A 14,501-nucleotide genomic window follows, 5' to 3' on the forward strand; every position below is an offset into this window, starting at 1 on the left:
CAATGGTTATCTTATGTTCTCTTAGATTTTCGTATCTCTTTCCCCACTCCTATTCCTCTTCATTGTGACAATAAGGCTGCTCTTCACATTGCAGCAAATCCTGTCTTCCATGAAAGGACCAAACACTTAGACATTGACTGCCACATTGTTCGTAATCAATTGCTCAATGGTTTTGTTAAACTGATGCATCTTTCTTCCAAGCTTCAGTTAGCTGACATTTTCACAAAATGCTTGGGGAGTCCATTGTTTTCTGATTTCATTTCCAAGTTGGGATTGGTCTCTCTTCTCAAATTCCAGCTTGAGGGGGGGATGAGAAAGATACAACATGGTGTGTAATAGTCAGCTCTAAGTTATTTAGAGAAGATACTCAAAACGTTGCGTTTAGTAAAAGGAAATCAAGAAAGCAAGCTCTCAGGTTCATAGTAATGAAGAATGAAGAAAATGGCAGGAGAGTTTGTTATCAAATTGTCACAGCTGTCATAGATGCTTCTAGACGTAGTTTTCACATATATAGTTTTACCTGTATAGACCTTCTCTACATACTGTAATTCAGTTTTTTTTTTCATATTGATGAATTCAATTTTCCTCTCCAGATATCTCTGTTTTGATTTGAGTTTTCTTTTAGATTTGTTCAAATTCTGATTTGTAACACTTAAAGGGTGCTCAACTTGCAATCTGGTAATTGGTAAGTTTGTTGAATTGTTGTGAAAAAAAAAAAAAAACAAAAACAAAAAAGTTTCTCAACAAATTCTTGAGATTCAATGTCATTTTTCAGTCTTTTTTGAAATTCAAATATGTTTTTCATTTGTATGTTCTTCTAGCTAAGGACATAACTATGTCTCTTGATTTCAGCTTAAAAAGCATCTCGTCACTGCTAGCTATGTTGATGATTTCATATCAGCACTAGATGAGAAGGCAAAAGCAGCTGATATTACAATTCTTGGTGAGATGGGTTTGGACCCCGGAATAGGTAATTTTCCAACTGAAGTTGATCTGTTACTGCGATTTGCATTTTAATTTCACAGTGAAATATATGTACAATCAAACCTAAACAGATGAATTATATGCTGATAATTACCTCATTCAAAGACATTTAATGCCTCTTTACTATTGAAATTGGATACTACTTTTAAAAAATAATACTATTTTAGATATTATTAAAAAAAATAAAAAAAATATTTTATTATTTTAATATTATTATGAGTAAAACTTATAAATTTATTTTTAAATTATTTTTTAATTTTTTTAAATAATATATTTTAAAAAAATATTTTTCTTAATAACACTTTTAATAGTAATTTCAAATAAATCCTCAAATTAATAGTGAGCGTAATAAAAAATAAAAGCCTGCAAGAATTATTATTATTATTATTATTATTATTATTATTATTATTACTGATACAATTAATAGGACAGATGGAGCCAATTTATGAGGGACTTTGTAGCTCAAATGTCAACATGTTTTGAATGAAACGTCTTAGGCTGCTCGTGCCAACGATTAACGCATGAGATTTAACGTTGTCCAAATAACGGAGGGACAATCAAATGCGTCTTTTTTTACAAGGTTTAGACTTTAGATAGATACTTGGGTAGGACCACCTAAATTGCTCGTATAATTAGAAAGATTGTAGAATACTTTTAGTATATATAAAATTAATACGCTTACAAAAAAATAAATTTATAAAAAATAAATTTTATATAATTATGAAAAATGATATATATATAGGGCAAGGATATTTAATTCTAAAAAAAAGCAAGGATAATTACGTAATAAATTTCTTCTCGGTGTAAATCCTTATTCATTAAAGATATGGTTACGAGGATAACTTCAAAAGAAAGAATAGTTATACAATGCTTTTTTTTTTGGGTAAAAATAGTCACAATGCTTTTATCTTATGTTAAATAGAAGCATATTGAGCCATGAATTTATGGACCAAGTAAGGAAAACCGGTGGAAGGTAACCAATTACTTCCATCAATGAAATTTTCTGCAGTAAATGGCAGTGCCTCGGATGCACTAGTCATCACCTTGTACCCCTTTTAAGTTACCCTATTTGCAGTATTCGTGCCTGCTCCATTATTTTGATGCTCTCTATAGAACAACGTGTCAAGAGCAAAATCTCCATCCCACTCAAACCATCCTGCCGGGTCAATAATATCACTTTTATCAGTCCGCATTATCGGATGCACTAGTCATCACCTTGTACCCCTTTTAAGTTACCCTATTTGCAGTATTCGTGCCTGCTCCAGTATTTTGATGCTCTCTATAGAACAACGTGTCAAGAGCAAAATCTCCATCCCACTCAAACCATCCTGCCGGGTCAATAATATCACTTTTATCAGTCCGCATTATGACAGTCCTGGAGTATTGCAGCCAGGGTCTTCCTAAATAAGATTGAAAACTGTCTTTTGCAGCTTCTAAATCCTGAGTTGCACCAATCCTGCAATTTTGGATCACTATGCTCGTGTTTTGATATGGGTCCTCCCGGCCCTGAGCTGTGACCATATTCTTTTGGCTGGGATTGGGGAGGCGGGCATGGATGTCGCAGTCTTGGAAGACTGCCGCTTCATTTCCAAATATGAAATCTACAGAGCCGATAATTATGCTTTGGACATAGAATTGGCGAAGTGTATGCACATAGAGAGTGTCTTGGTATGCAATCATACCACATCTAAAAAATGCTGACTAGTCTGATCCCACACGCAATGCAACAGCTTGGTACTTAGATGGTCCAGCAGTGTTTTGAAAGGTTATATCCCTGGCCATGAATCCATCTCCAACTGCAGCTGCAATGGATACAGGCAATGAAACAATCCTAATGCATAAACAATTCAATTAAATGAAATAGTTTCAGATGAAGCTTCAGGATTCAAGAATTAATGTTTCACTGCTTTTAATTTTGTGATGAATAGAAACAGGCTCAAGTACAATGACAGCAGCATGGATAAACAGTGTCCTGACGCACAAATTTATGCATTGCAGATTAAAGAGCCAGATTCCCATGAGTATGTTCATTCGTAAGGCGTATCAAGAAAGATTTTCCTAGACATTGTAGGCTCCTCGGATCTTTAACAATATAATTTTTATGAGTCATGAATTACTGCAGAATACAAGTTGTTATTATCAGGCAGCTGGCATCAATTTAAAGATGCCCCTAGACTGAACTTGCATATTAACCATAGCGCAGCACCCTTTTTTTTTTTCCATGGAAGCACCCAAAATTGGAGATACCATTAGCGGTGGTTTCACTGTTTCAAGGATATCTTGGAAGCTTTGATTTCTAGCTACGCCAGCTTTCGCAAAAATACAACGAACCTTATCTCATAACACCTTGACTCTATACTTTGTCAGTGTCACCGACGCTTTTTTTGGAGATTGAAAATTTCACAAGCTTAACGTAATTTGACACAGCCAATCTGAATACTGAAATAAATGCTAGAGCCAAGGTTAAGCCAGACATGCATGCTCATGAAAAATTCTAGATTTAGGAAAATATATTTTTCTTGACTTTGAAAACTATAATAGTCAACCAAATTATTATGTTAGAAAAGGGACTCAAGCACAATTTATAAACATCACAATGATTAATTGATTGATTTCTACTTGAATTGACAATTATAACTACTAAATCTATTTGTATTTGCATTTAGATTAGAATGTGATAAGCCCCTCGGAAGGTCATCCAGAGCTATTGTTCCCAATAAGAAGTATTTGGACTAAGGGTCCTACTGCTTGTTCCCAATAAGAAGTATTTGGACTAAGGGTCCTACTGCTTTTCTATTTTTAGCATTGCTGCTATTTTTTATTTACTGCCATTAATCTTTTAAGTTGTTTTACTTAGTCAAATAGCACTCAGTTGATCGTGGCAATAATATCTCTTTGTGCTAAAGTGAGGCCTTAAGAATAGGACTAAGTAGTTTTATTTCTTTCCTATTTATATTCTTCTCAGAGTGATAATGGGAATCAATGAAATATCAGTAACTTTCTTAATTTTCTTCTATTAATTTTCTTGGCTTTGACTGGGACCTATCATTGGTATCAGAGCCTCAATTTTTTTTCTATTCTTCCTTTCAAATGGCTACAAACAAGGAAAGAATTGAAAACCTCGAAACTGGGCTTGGTCAAGTCCAGGACAGTATGTCACAAATTGAAAAAGGATTTGGAGAAGATTTACAATATATCAAGGCGGCACTCTCAAATTGTGAAACTTCTCTTGCCAATAAGGAGGAATCAAGGCTGCGAAGCGGCCAAGCTAGCCGGATACGTGCTACTCTGAAGTCTTAAAAGACGGAGGGAAGCCACTATTCTCTGCTAAGCTCGCCAAACTCGAATTTCCCAAATATACCGAGACGATCCATTGAATGGTTCACGAGTAGATCAGTTCTTGAATACCGAGAACACGGATGCGAGAAAAAGTTTCCTTGGCATCATATCACCTCCGCGGAAGCTAACGAGTGGTGGCAATGGCCACGAACTTATCTTTGCCGGAAAAGGGGTATCGTGGGAAATATTCTCAGAAGAATTGTGGTCCCGCTTTAGGCCCACCGACTGTGAAGATTTTGACGAATCTCTCTCCAAAATTCGTCAGACTGGTGACTTACGTGATTATCAAAGGGAGTTTGAACGATTGGGTAACAGGGTGAGAGGTTGGACTCAGAAGGCACTAGTTGGAACCTTCATGGGGGGACTTAAATCTGAAATCGCAGAGGGGATCAGAATGTTTAAACCCAAGACCTTGAAGGATGCAATAAGCTTAGCTCGAATGAAGGATGAGCAATTGCTTCGTCATAAAAAAGCAATTCGCCCATCTCTCCAAACGAGTAATTTCTCTCCATCAAAAAGCAAACCTTCCACTCCTGTGAAGCGACTAACCTGGGACGAGATGCAGAAGCGAAGGGCACAGGGGCTCTGTTTTAACTGTGACGAAAAGTTTGCTCCTGGTCACCGTTGTACTAAGTCACAGCTTCTCATCTTGGATGGTGGATGTGATCAGGACATCGATGAAGATGATACGGAAGCGGAAATTTCCTTGAATGCCTTAACCGGTTGGTCTTCGACAGGAACGATGAGGGTAGAAATTCAGTTTAATTCTTGTCAATTGATTGTCCTCATTGACAGCTGTTCGACTCATAACTTCATCAATGAGAAAATCGCCGGTTTGCTCAAATTGCCAGCCAGGCCAACAACACCTTTCAATGTTAAAGTGGCGGATGGAAGTCCATTGCGATGCACCGGAAAATTCAAGGATATTGCTTTTTCTCTCCAAGGTATACCATTTACAGCTACGTTCTTTTCTCTTCCTATAATGGGTTTGGACGTTGTGTTGGGTGTCTGATGGCTACAACAATTAGGGACGGTGGCATGTAATTGGAAGAACTTGACTATGGACTTCACATGGGCAGGCCAACCGAGACATTTGCAGGGTATTTGCAGTCAGCCAATTGAACCTCTATCCTTGAAATCAATATCCAAGGAATTGAGGCACAATAGTACAGCTTTTGCAATCATCTCGAAAACTCTGACCACACTTCCCGAGCATCTACATCCTAATATCTTGCATCTGTTAACTCGGTTTTCGATGTATACCGGCCGAGTAAGCTGCCTCCCCGGCGAGAAATTAATCATCACATTATTCTTAAAGAGGGTGTTGATCCGGTGAATGTTCGCCCTTACAGATATGCTCACTTCCAGAAAAATGAGATCGAAAAACAGGTACAAGAGATGTTGACAAAAGGGTTGATTCGACCCAGCACTAGCCCCTTCTCATCCCCTGTTCTACTGGTCAAGAAAAAGGATGGCTCCTGGAGGTTCTGTATGGACTACCGAGCTCTTAATCAAGTCACTGTCAGAGATCGTTTTCCAATACCAACGGTCGACGATATGTTAGATGAGCTCCATGGTTCCTCTTATTTTACTAAACTGGACTTTATTGCAGGATTTCATCAAGTCAGGATGCATCCTCCTGATATTCATAAAACGGCCTTCCGAACTCATAACGGCCATTATGAGTATCTGGTGATGCCTTTTGGGCTGTGCAACGCGCCCTCCACATTCCAGGCGCTAATGAACACTGCTTTCCGCCCCTACTTAAGAAAATTCGTCTTGGTTTTCTTTGACGATGTTCTTATTTACAGTCCATCATGGGAGACTCATCTGGAGCATGTGCAGTTGGCATTACAGCTACTGCGGCAACATCAATTTTTTATAAAGCTAAGCAAATGTGCTTTTGGACTCAAACAAATTGAATATTTGGGTCATGTGGTTTCTGGAGATGGAGTGCAGGTGGATAAATCGAAAATCAGTGCAATACTGGATTGGCCTACTCCAACAATAGTCACTGAATTATGTGGGTTTTTAGGACTCACCGGGTACTACAGAAAATTCGTTCAATCTTATGGGATTCTTGCCCAACCATTGACGAATTTATTGAAGAAAGGCAAATTTTTTTGGTCACCAGATGCTGAAGCTTCTTTTTTAGCTTTGAAAAATGCTTTGACAGCCACACCAACATTGGCAGTACCCAATTTTAATGAACCTTTTTTTATCACTACTGATGCTTCTAATACAGGGATTGGTGCAGTTCTGTCACAGCAGGATCGGCCCATCGCTTTTATGAGTCGTGCTTTGGGTCCTTCGAAGCAAGCTTGGTCTACATATGCTAAAGAAATGCTCGCCATCTTGCGTGCAATCGAACATGGCGTCCTTATATTTTGGGTCGTAAGTTCTTTATTCAGACGGACCAAATAGTTTGAAATACTTGGTGGAACAGAGAGTTGTCACTCCAGAGCAACAAAATTGGGTTTCAAAGTTACTGGGTTATGATTATGAGATACTTTATAAACCGGGCAAAGAGAATCGGGTCGCAGATGCTTTATCTCGCGTCTCTGGAATTCCAAGTCTAAATTCAGTATTTTTGCCACACTCTTCTCTTTGGGATCGCATTAAAGCTACCCTCACTACTGATCCATATATGCTTCGAATTGGTCAATTGGCGTCTGATCGCCCTGGGCAACCTTACATTTGGAAGAATGGATTGATTTTTTTTAAGAATCGGGTGGTCATTCCTCCTCAGTCTGATCTCCCTACTCAGCTTTTACAAGAGTTCCATGATTCTCCTTCGGGTGGCCACTCTGGAGTCCTCCGCACATTTAAACGCATCGCACAACAATTCTATTGGCCTCATATGCGATTGCAGATTCAGAAATATATTGCGGCGTGCTCGGTGTGTCAAAAAAATAAGTCTGCTACGACTTTACCAGCAGGTTTACTTCAGCCATTGCCGATTCCTCACCAAGTTTGGGACGACATCGCAATGGATTTTATTGATGGGTTGCCTCCTTCCTCTGGTAAAACTTCTGTTCTGGTAGTAATTGACAGATTGAGTAAATATGCTCATTTTTTGCCATTGTCTCATCCATGCTGCTAAGGTCATATGAATTATTTGTAAATGGAGTTGTCAAGTATCATGGCATGCCTAGGTCGATCGTCAGTGATCGTGACCCAATTTTCATGAGCCATTTTTGGCGTGAGTTCTTCAAGCTCTCTGGAACCCAATTAAATATGAGCTCTTCTTACCACCCGCAAACGGATGGCCAATCCGAGGTTACTAACAGGTGCTTGGAGCAGTACCTTCGTTGTTTCGCGATCTGACCTCGAAAGTGGTGTTCATTCTTACCTTGGGCGGAATACTGGTATAACACATCTTTTCACATTTCTATTGGTATGACACCATTTCTGGCATTGTATGGTAGGAATCCTCCAATGATTCCGCGGTATGAATTGGGTTCTTCTCCAGTTAATGAGGTCGATCAAGTTTTGGCTACCCGTGATGAGATTTTGAAGGAGCTTAAGCTTCACTTGTCACGTTCCGTAGAGTACATGAAACAGGTGACAGATAAAAAACGCAGGGATGTGGAGTTCTATCCAGGTGATTTTGTCTATCTTAAGTTACAACCGTATAGACAACAGTCAGTGTATAGGCGTGCATTTCAGAAGCTGGCTAGTCGTTTTTATGGACCTTTCATGGTTGAAGAAAAGATTGGTTCCTTAGCTTACCGCCTGCAGCTTCCTTCCGAATCCAAGGTTCACCCGGTCTTTCATGTCTCCTTACTTAAGAAACATGTGGGGGATACTGTTCCTGTTTCTTCTGAAATTCCTCCACTCACTGATGATGGATATTTTGTTCTTGAGCCTGCTGAGATTTTGGATACGAGGTGGGTTCGTCTTGGTAATCGTTTTACGGAAGAAAGCCTTGTTCGTTGGAAGCAATTGCCCCCTGAAGATGCCACTTGGGAAGTTTCTTCGGACTTATCTGCTCGGTTTCCAAATTTGAACCTTGAGGACAAGGTTCCTCTTCAAGGGGGGGGTACTGATAAGCCCCTCAGAAGGTCATCCAGAGCTATTGTTCCCAATAAGAAGTATTTGGACTAAGGGTCCTACTGCTTGTTCCCAATAAGAAGTATTTGGACTAAGGGTCCCACTGCTTTTCTATTTTTAGCATTGCTGCTATTTTTTATTTACTGCCATTAATCTTTTAAGTTGTTTTACTTAGTCAAATAACACTCAGTTGATCGTGGCAATAATATCTCTTTGTGCTAAAGTGAGGCCTTAAGAATAGGACTAAGTAGTTTTATTTCTTTCCTATTTATATTCTTCTGTAGCAGCAGTAATGGGAATCAATGAAATATCAGTAACTTTCTTAATTTTCTTCTATTAATTTTCTTGGCTTTGACTGGGACCTATCAGAATGTGGGGAAGGCAAGCCAATAAATATATAGTCAAATTCAAATAAATGAAAAAAAATCTATACACTTACCAACAGTTGCAGACTTGAATGTGGTGCAGCCATCAGCCACGTTCCTATTACCAGTGATGATGGTGGTCGTCCTCCCATCGCCCACAAACATGATGTTAGTCTTTCCACTTGGCACCTCAACATTTTCTCTGTAAACCCCTGCTTTAATCCTTATAATGTACCTCGAACCACTGCCCGCTGGTGCAGCTGCCACTGCCTCCCCCACGGTCAGGTAGTGTCCACTTCCATCAGCTGCCACAACAACATTGGGAGTCACATCTCTGGCCTGCAGCAGCCTACGGTCCCCAGCCGACATCCACTGTGGCCATTTTATTCCGTTCTCCTCTTCTGGCTTCCTCCCTGATGATGATGATATATGCTTCTCCGTAACCATATCTGTGTCAGTCATGTTCTTGGGGCTTTTTACCGTACAAGGGTAAGTTAAAAATAAAAATTACAAAAAATGGGTGCGGTATGAAAAATTTACGAGATCAGGGCGGAAAAAGTCAAGAGTCCTAAAAACGCTAGTGTCAGTAGCGTTTTAATGCTCAAAACGCTATCATTGATAGCGTTTTGTGCAAATTAAAAAAAAATAAAAAAAAAAAGCTGGACGCTACTATAAGTAGCGTCCAGCTTTGTTTTAATTTTTTTAATATTTTAAATAAAATATAAATATTATTTTAATAAATAATATTATAATAATTAATATTATATATTATAATATTTTTATTATAAAAAATTATTTTTTAATTTAAAATTAAATTAAATTTTAATTAAATAAAAAATATAAAATATTATTATAATAAAAAAAATTAAATGAAAACCTGGACGCTACTGTAAGTAGCGTCCAGTTTCTTATTTAATTTTTAATTATTTTATTTTTATATTTTAAATAAAAATATAAATATTATTTTAATAAATAATAGTATAATAATTAAAATCATATATTATAATTTTTTATTATAAAAAATTATTTTTCAATTTAAAATTAAATTAAAAAAATATAAAAAATTTGTAATGTAATTTAATTTTAATTTTTAATTTAATTTTTAATTGAAAAATAATTTTAATTTTTTTTAATTAAAAATATTATTTTAATAAATAAAATCATAATATTTAATATTATACGTTATAATATTTTTATTATTATAAAATATTATTTTTTAATTTAAAATTAAATTAAAATTTAATAAAATAAAAAATAAAAAAATAAATAAAAAATTTAAGAAAAATTGGATGCTACTATAGGTAGCGTCTATTTTTTTTTAATTTTTAATTATTTTATTTTATATTTTAAATAAAATATAAATATTATTTTAATAAATAAAATTATAATATTTAATAATATATATTATAATATTTTTATTATAAATATTATTTTTTAATTTAAAATTAAATTAAAATTTAATAAAATAAAAAATTAAAATTATTTTTTAATTAAAAATTAAATTAAATTAAAAATTAAAATTAAATTACATTACATTACAAATTTTTTATATTTTTTTAATTTAATTTTAAATTGAATAATAATTTTTTATAATAAAAAATTATAATATATGATTTTAATTATTATACTATTATTTATTAAAATAATATTTATATTTTTATTTATAATGTAAAAATAAAATAATTAAAAATTAAATAAGAAACTGGACGCTACTTACAGTAGCGTCCAGGTTTTCATTTAAATTTTTTAATTTTTTTTATTATAATAATATTTTATATTTTTTATTTAATTAAAATTTAATTTAATTTTAAATTTAAAAATAATTTTTTATAATAAAAATATTATAATATATAATATTAATTATTATAATATTATTTATTAAAATAATATTTATATTTTATTTAAAATACCAGCTTTTTTTTTATTTTTTTTTTAATTTGCACAAAACGCTATCAATGATAGTGTTTTGAGCATTAAAACGCTACTGACACTAACGTTTTTAGGACTCTTATTTTCATACCGTACCCATTTTTTGTAAATTTTATTTTTAACTTACCCTTGTACGGTAAAAAGCCCCATGTTCTTGATCATGGCCAAGGTATTGCTAAACAGGCGATGCACATGCCTTTCATCACTTAAAAATGATTTACGAACCTGTAACAAGAAAATCCATGGCGAGTCTGAAAATGGGAACAGAAACATATAATAGCTTGGCTTATGTAGTCTAATTAACAATATTAAGAGAAAGTAACGAACCCCTTCATCTGCTTTGCCATGAGAGAAACCGTCAAGGCAAGTTTCTTGGTGAGTCATTGCAGCACTGACCAGTATCTTGAGGTCATCAGCGTGTTCTGCTATGGACTTTTTCAAAGATGGATAGCTTCGGAGGTCCTACACAGCCTTCTTAATCTCATTTAATGTTTCATTCAGCATTTCTAGACAATCACTGAGAGCAGTCGTTTCGCGCTTGGTGAAGAGACTCCGCGCAAAAGTGATTTTCTCAATCTTGAGATAAGTTTGTTCGACTGAAGTCTTGCTTACATTCAGTGGCAAGTGTATTACATCCTTGGTGCTCTTTATCTTGCTGGAAGCATCAGGTAGAGTTGAGATTGCTGAGAAGCAAAGTTCAGGGAACAATGTGGCACTGCAGGATGATTTCAGCATGGCATGAGCTGCTTGTTGGACATGGTCATTGATGGCATTGGCTGAGCTCTTTCTTGTTGAGGCTACACCAGCAATGATGCTAATAATGGCTGTAACCAGAAGGATTGAGGCAAAAAGACCCAAGAAGAGCCTTGTCTTGGTCTTGTTCCTGGATGAGGTAATGCCATTGCTGGAGTTTGATAGTGGAGGAAAGATTTCCTTCATGTATTTGGTTTTTGTAGGTGCTGGATACTTGGAAAGGAAAGGTTCAAGTGTGGAAAAACATGGCATTGGCGCCTCTTTGTAATATAATTTCTCCTTGTATGATGGTACTATTGGATAGATGAGAAGATATTGTCGTATTTGTCATTTTATGTGATACAAGAAAAAGAAAAAGAAAAAATTAGATAGGATTAAAATCCTTTGCAAATTTTCTGTTAACATTTTTCATTTTTTAAGAAAGTTTTAGATTTTATTTTTTCATAAAAAATAAAAAAAATAAAAAATATGTTCACCTCTCATTAATATTAAACATTTTTTAATTAAAAAAAATTATTCATACATATTCATCATCATTAAAAGAAATAAATCATTATAAGAAATAAATCATTATAAAATATATTTAAAACTCTTTTTGTTGTTAAAATTATTTCAATATGTATTATTTATTTATTTTATAATAATATAATTAATTTTTTTAGTATTTTAAATAAATATTTTTAAATAATTATTTAATTTTATGAAAAATTATAATATAATTTTAATTATAAAAAAGTTATTATTTTCTATTTATGCAACAATTTAAAAATATTTTCTAAATCTTAATTAAATTTTAGAAAATTAATTTTTCAACTCTTCATTTAAAAAATTAACATATTTGAAAATAAATTCTGTTTTTCAATTTTTTTTTTAAAAAATGGAGAAGTTTTCTATAAGTGAACAGAGAATAATTTTTTAATTTTTAATATCACAACTAATAACAAAAGAATGAAATTCATTTATAATAATAAAAAAAATTGATTAAATTAATTACGATAAAAATTTAAATTTAAAATTTTTTTATAAATAAAATATATATATATACACATAAATTAATAATAAAAATGAATCCATAATAAAATTTAGAAAATTTTAATAATTTTTGCTCTGCTATTAAATTTAAAACTTAATAATATTTAGAAATGGCTCTGAACTAAACTCATTAACTATTAAAATCAATATTTTAAATGCAAATTAGAATGCAATTATATATATATATATATATATATATATATATATATATATATGCGAAATTAATTTTTTTAAGGAAATTTTAATTTATATGAATGATGATAAAAATAATAAATAACCTTTTCTGTTCTTTTTGCCACGAGCATCTGCATGCATATTCGGCTGTTGCCAATGGCTGCTTGCCATTAATTGGAGGGTCCATTTCTTTATTAAAGGATGACACAACTGTATTTCGAAACTTTCTTATATACTAAATTTTGAAAATCTCAAATTAAAAGAAATTGTGAATTATTATTGTTATTTTATGAGGTTTAATCATAATTATTATTAAATTTTTAAAGTTTCAAAATCAAAGTAAAATATTTTTTATAGTAAAATTTCATTAATTATAATTGCAGTTCATAAAAACATCTATTTATTAATATAAGGACATTATAGTTCGAGGAAAGAAAATATGGGGTTTAATTTTAAAATAATAAGGGCTTTGTAGTAATTATGGCTAAATTGCAGTGGAATAATAGTAATTAGAAGAAAAACCCTAAAAATCAAAACATAACCTTTATATATTAATAAAATAAAAATATATTATTTATATTATATATATATATATATATATATATATATATATATATATATATATATATATATATATATATATATATATATATATATATATATATATGCCCAAAGGGGTTGGTAGAGACAACTCATTATTCTTTTCCTTTGGGAGGCCAGCCAGCAGATATGTAACTTATAAAATTTATAAAATAATTTTTAATTTTTAATTTTTTATAAAAATTATTAATATTAAAAAATTATAAATTTTAAATATTTATAAAATAAAATTGATTGGCGAATAAAATTTTATAAAACAGACTTCAATTAATTTCAAATTAAGACATTTATTATAGCATTTATTCGAACTTTATCCATTTATAATGTTAGAAACTTAGAATCACGTGAATCTCATAGCATCTGTTTTCGTATTTTTTAGCATTTAAAGGATTAAAAAAATTAATTAATAAAAAATATTTTTTTAATTAAAAAGAAAATATTTTTAAGAAATATATAAATTATTTAAATAAAAATTTTTATACATCTTTAGCTTTTTTAGAGTATGATGAGGTTTAAATTAAATAAATTATTTAAATTGATTTAATTTGATAATTTAGTTTTAATTTAATAATTTAATTTTAAATTATTTAAATTGATTTAATTTGATAATTAAATTTTAAATAACATAAGAATTGATGTGTATTTCGACATATTACAATGATTAATTTGTAAAAAAAATTAAATACATAAATTATTTATTTGACTAATAATAATTTATTAAATATAAAAATAAAATGATAAAAATAAAATAAATTATAATATAAATTTAAAATGTCAATGAATCTTTAAAATAAAATTTAGATATTAATTTTTGTAAGTTGCTGTCGCAATCAAAACAGGCAAAAAGCGTGGGACGGAGATCACGTGGTAAAGCCAATAATACGGGATGAGCACTAGCGATTTCTTCACAAGCAAAACGTGATTCCACGTGGCATACTGTTGTTCTTCACCTCTTACATCCTTGCGCAATACGATAAATTCTTGCGTACTATGTACATTTTTATTCATTTAATTTAATTTATTAAAATTTTAAAAATATATATTTTATATTTAAATTGAAAATAATATTTAAATAAAATCTTCTAATAATAATGATTTTAAATTTAAATAATTAATTTAAATTTAAAAGATTAAATCAATCTTTTAAATTATTTTAGATACACAGTCTTCTCATATTTAAATCAAAAATAATATTTATATAAAGTTTTTTCCATAATAACCACTCAAAAATTAGATTATCTTGACTTTTTTGGTAAAGTTTGCTGGATACCC

General features: G+C 32.1%; 1 pseudogene; it reads right to left on the bottom strand.

Moving 5' to 3' along the window:
* Positions 1-2,166: 2,166 nt before the first annotated feature.
* On the bottom strand, positions 2,167-11,642 carry LOC110636544 (pectinesterase-like; annotated as a pseudogene).
* Positions 11,643-14,501: the final 2,859 nt, after the last annotated feature.

Source organism: Hevea brasiliensis, chromosome 11, assembly GCF_030052815.1.
Source record: "Hevea brasiliensis isolate MT/VB/25A 57/8 chromosome 11, ASM3005281v1, whole genome shotgun sequence".
NCBI lineage: Eukaryota > Viridiplantae > Streptophyta > Magnoliopsida > Malpighiales > Euphorbiaceae > Hevea > Hevea brasiliensis.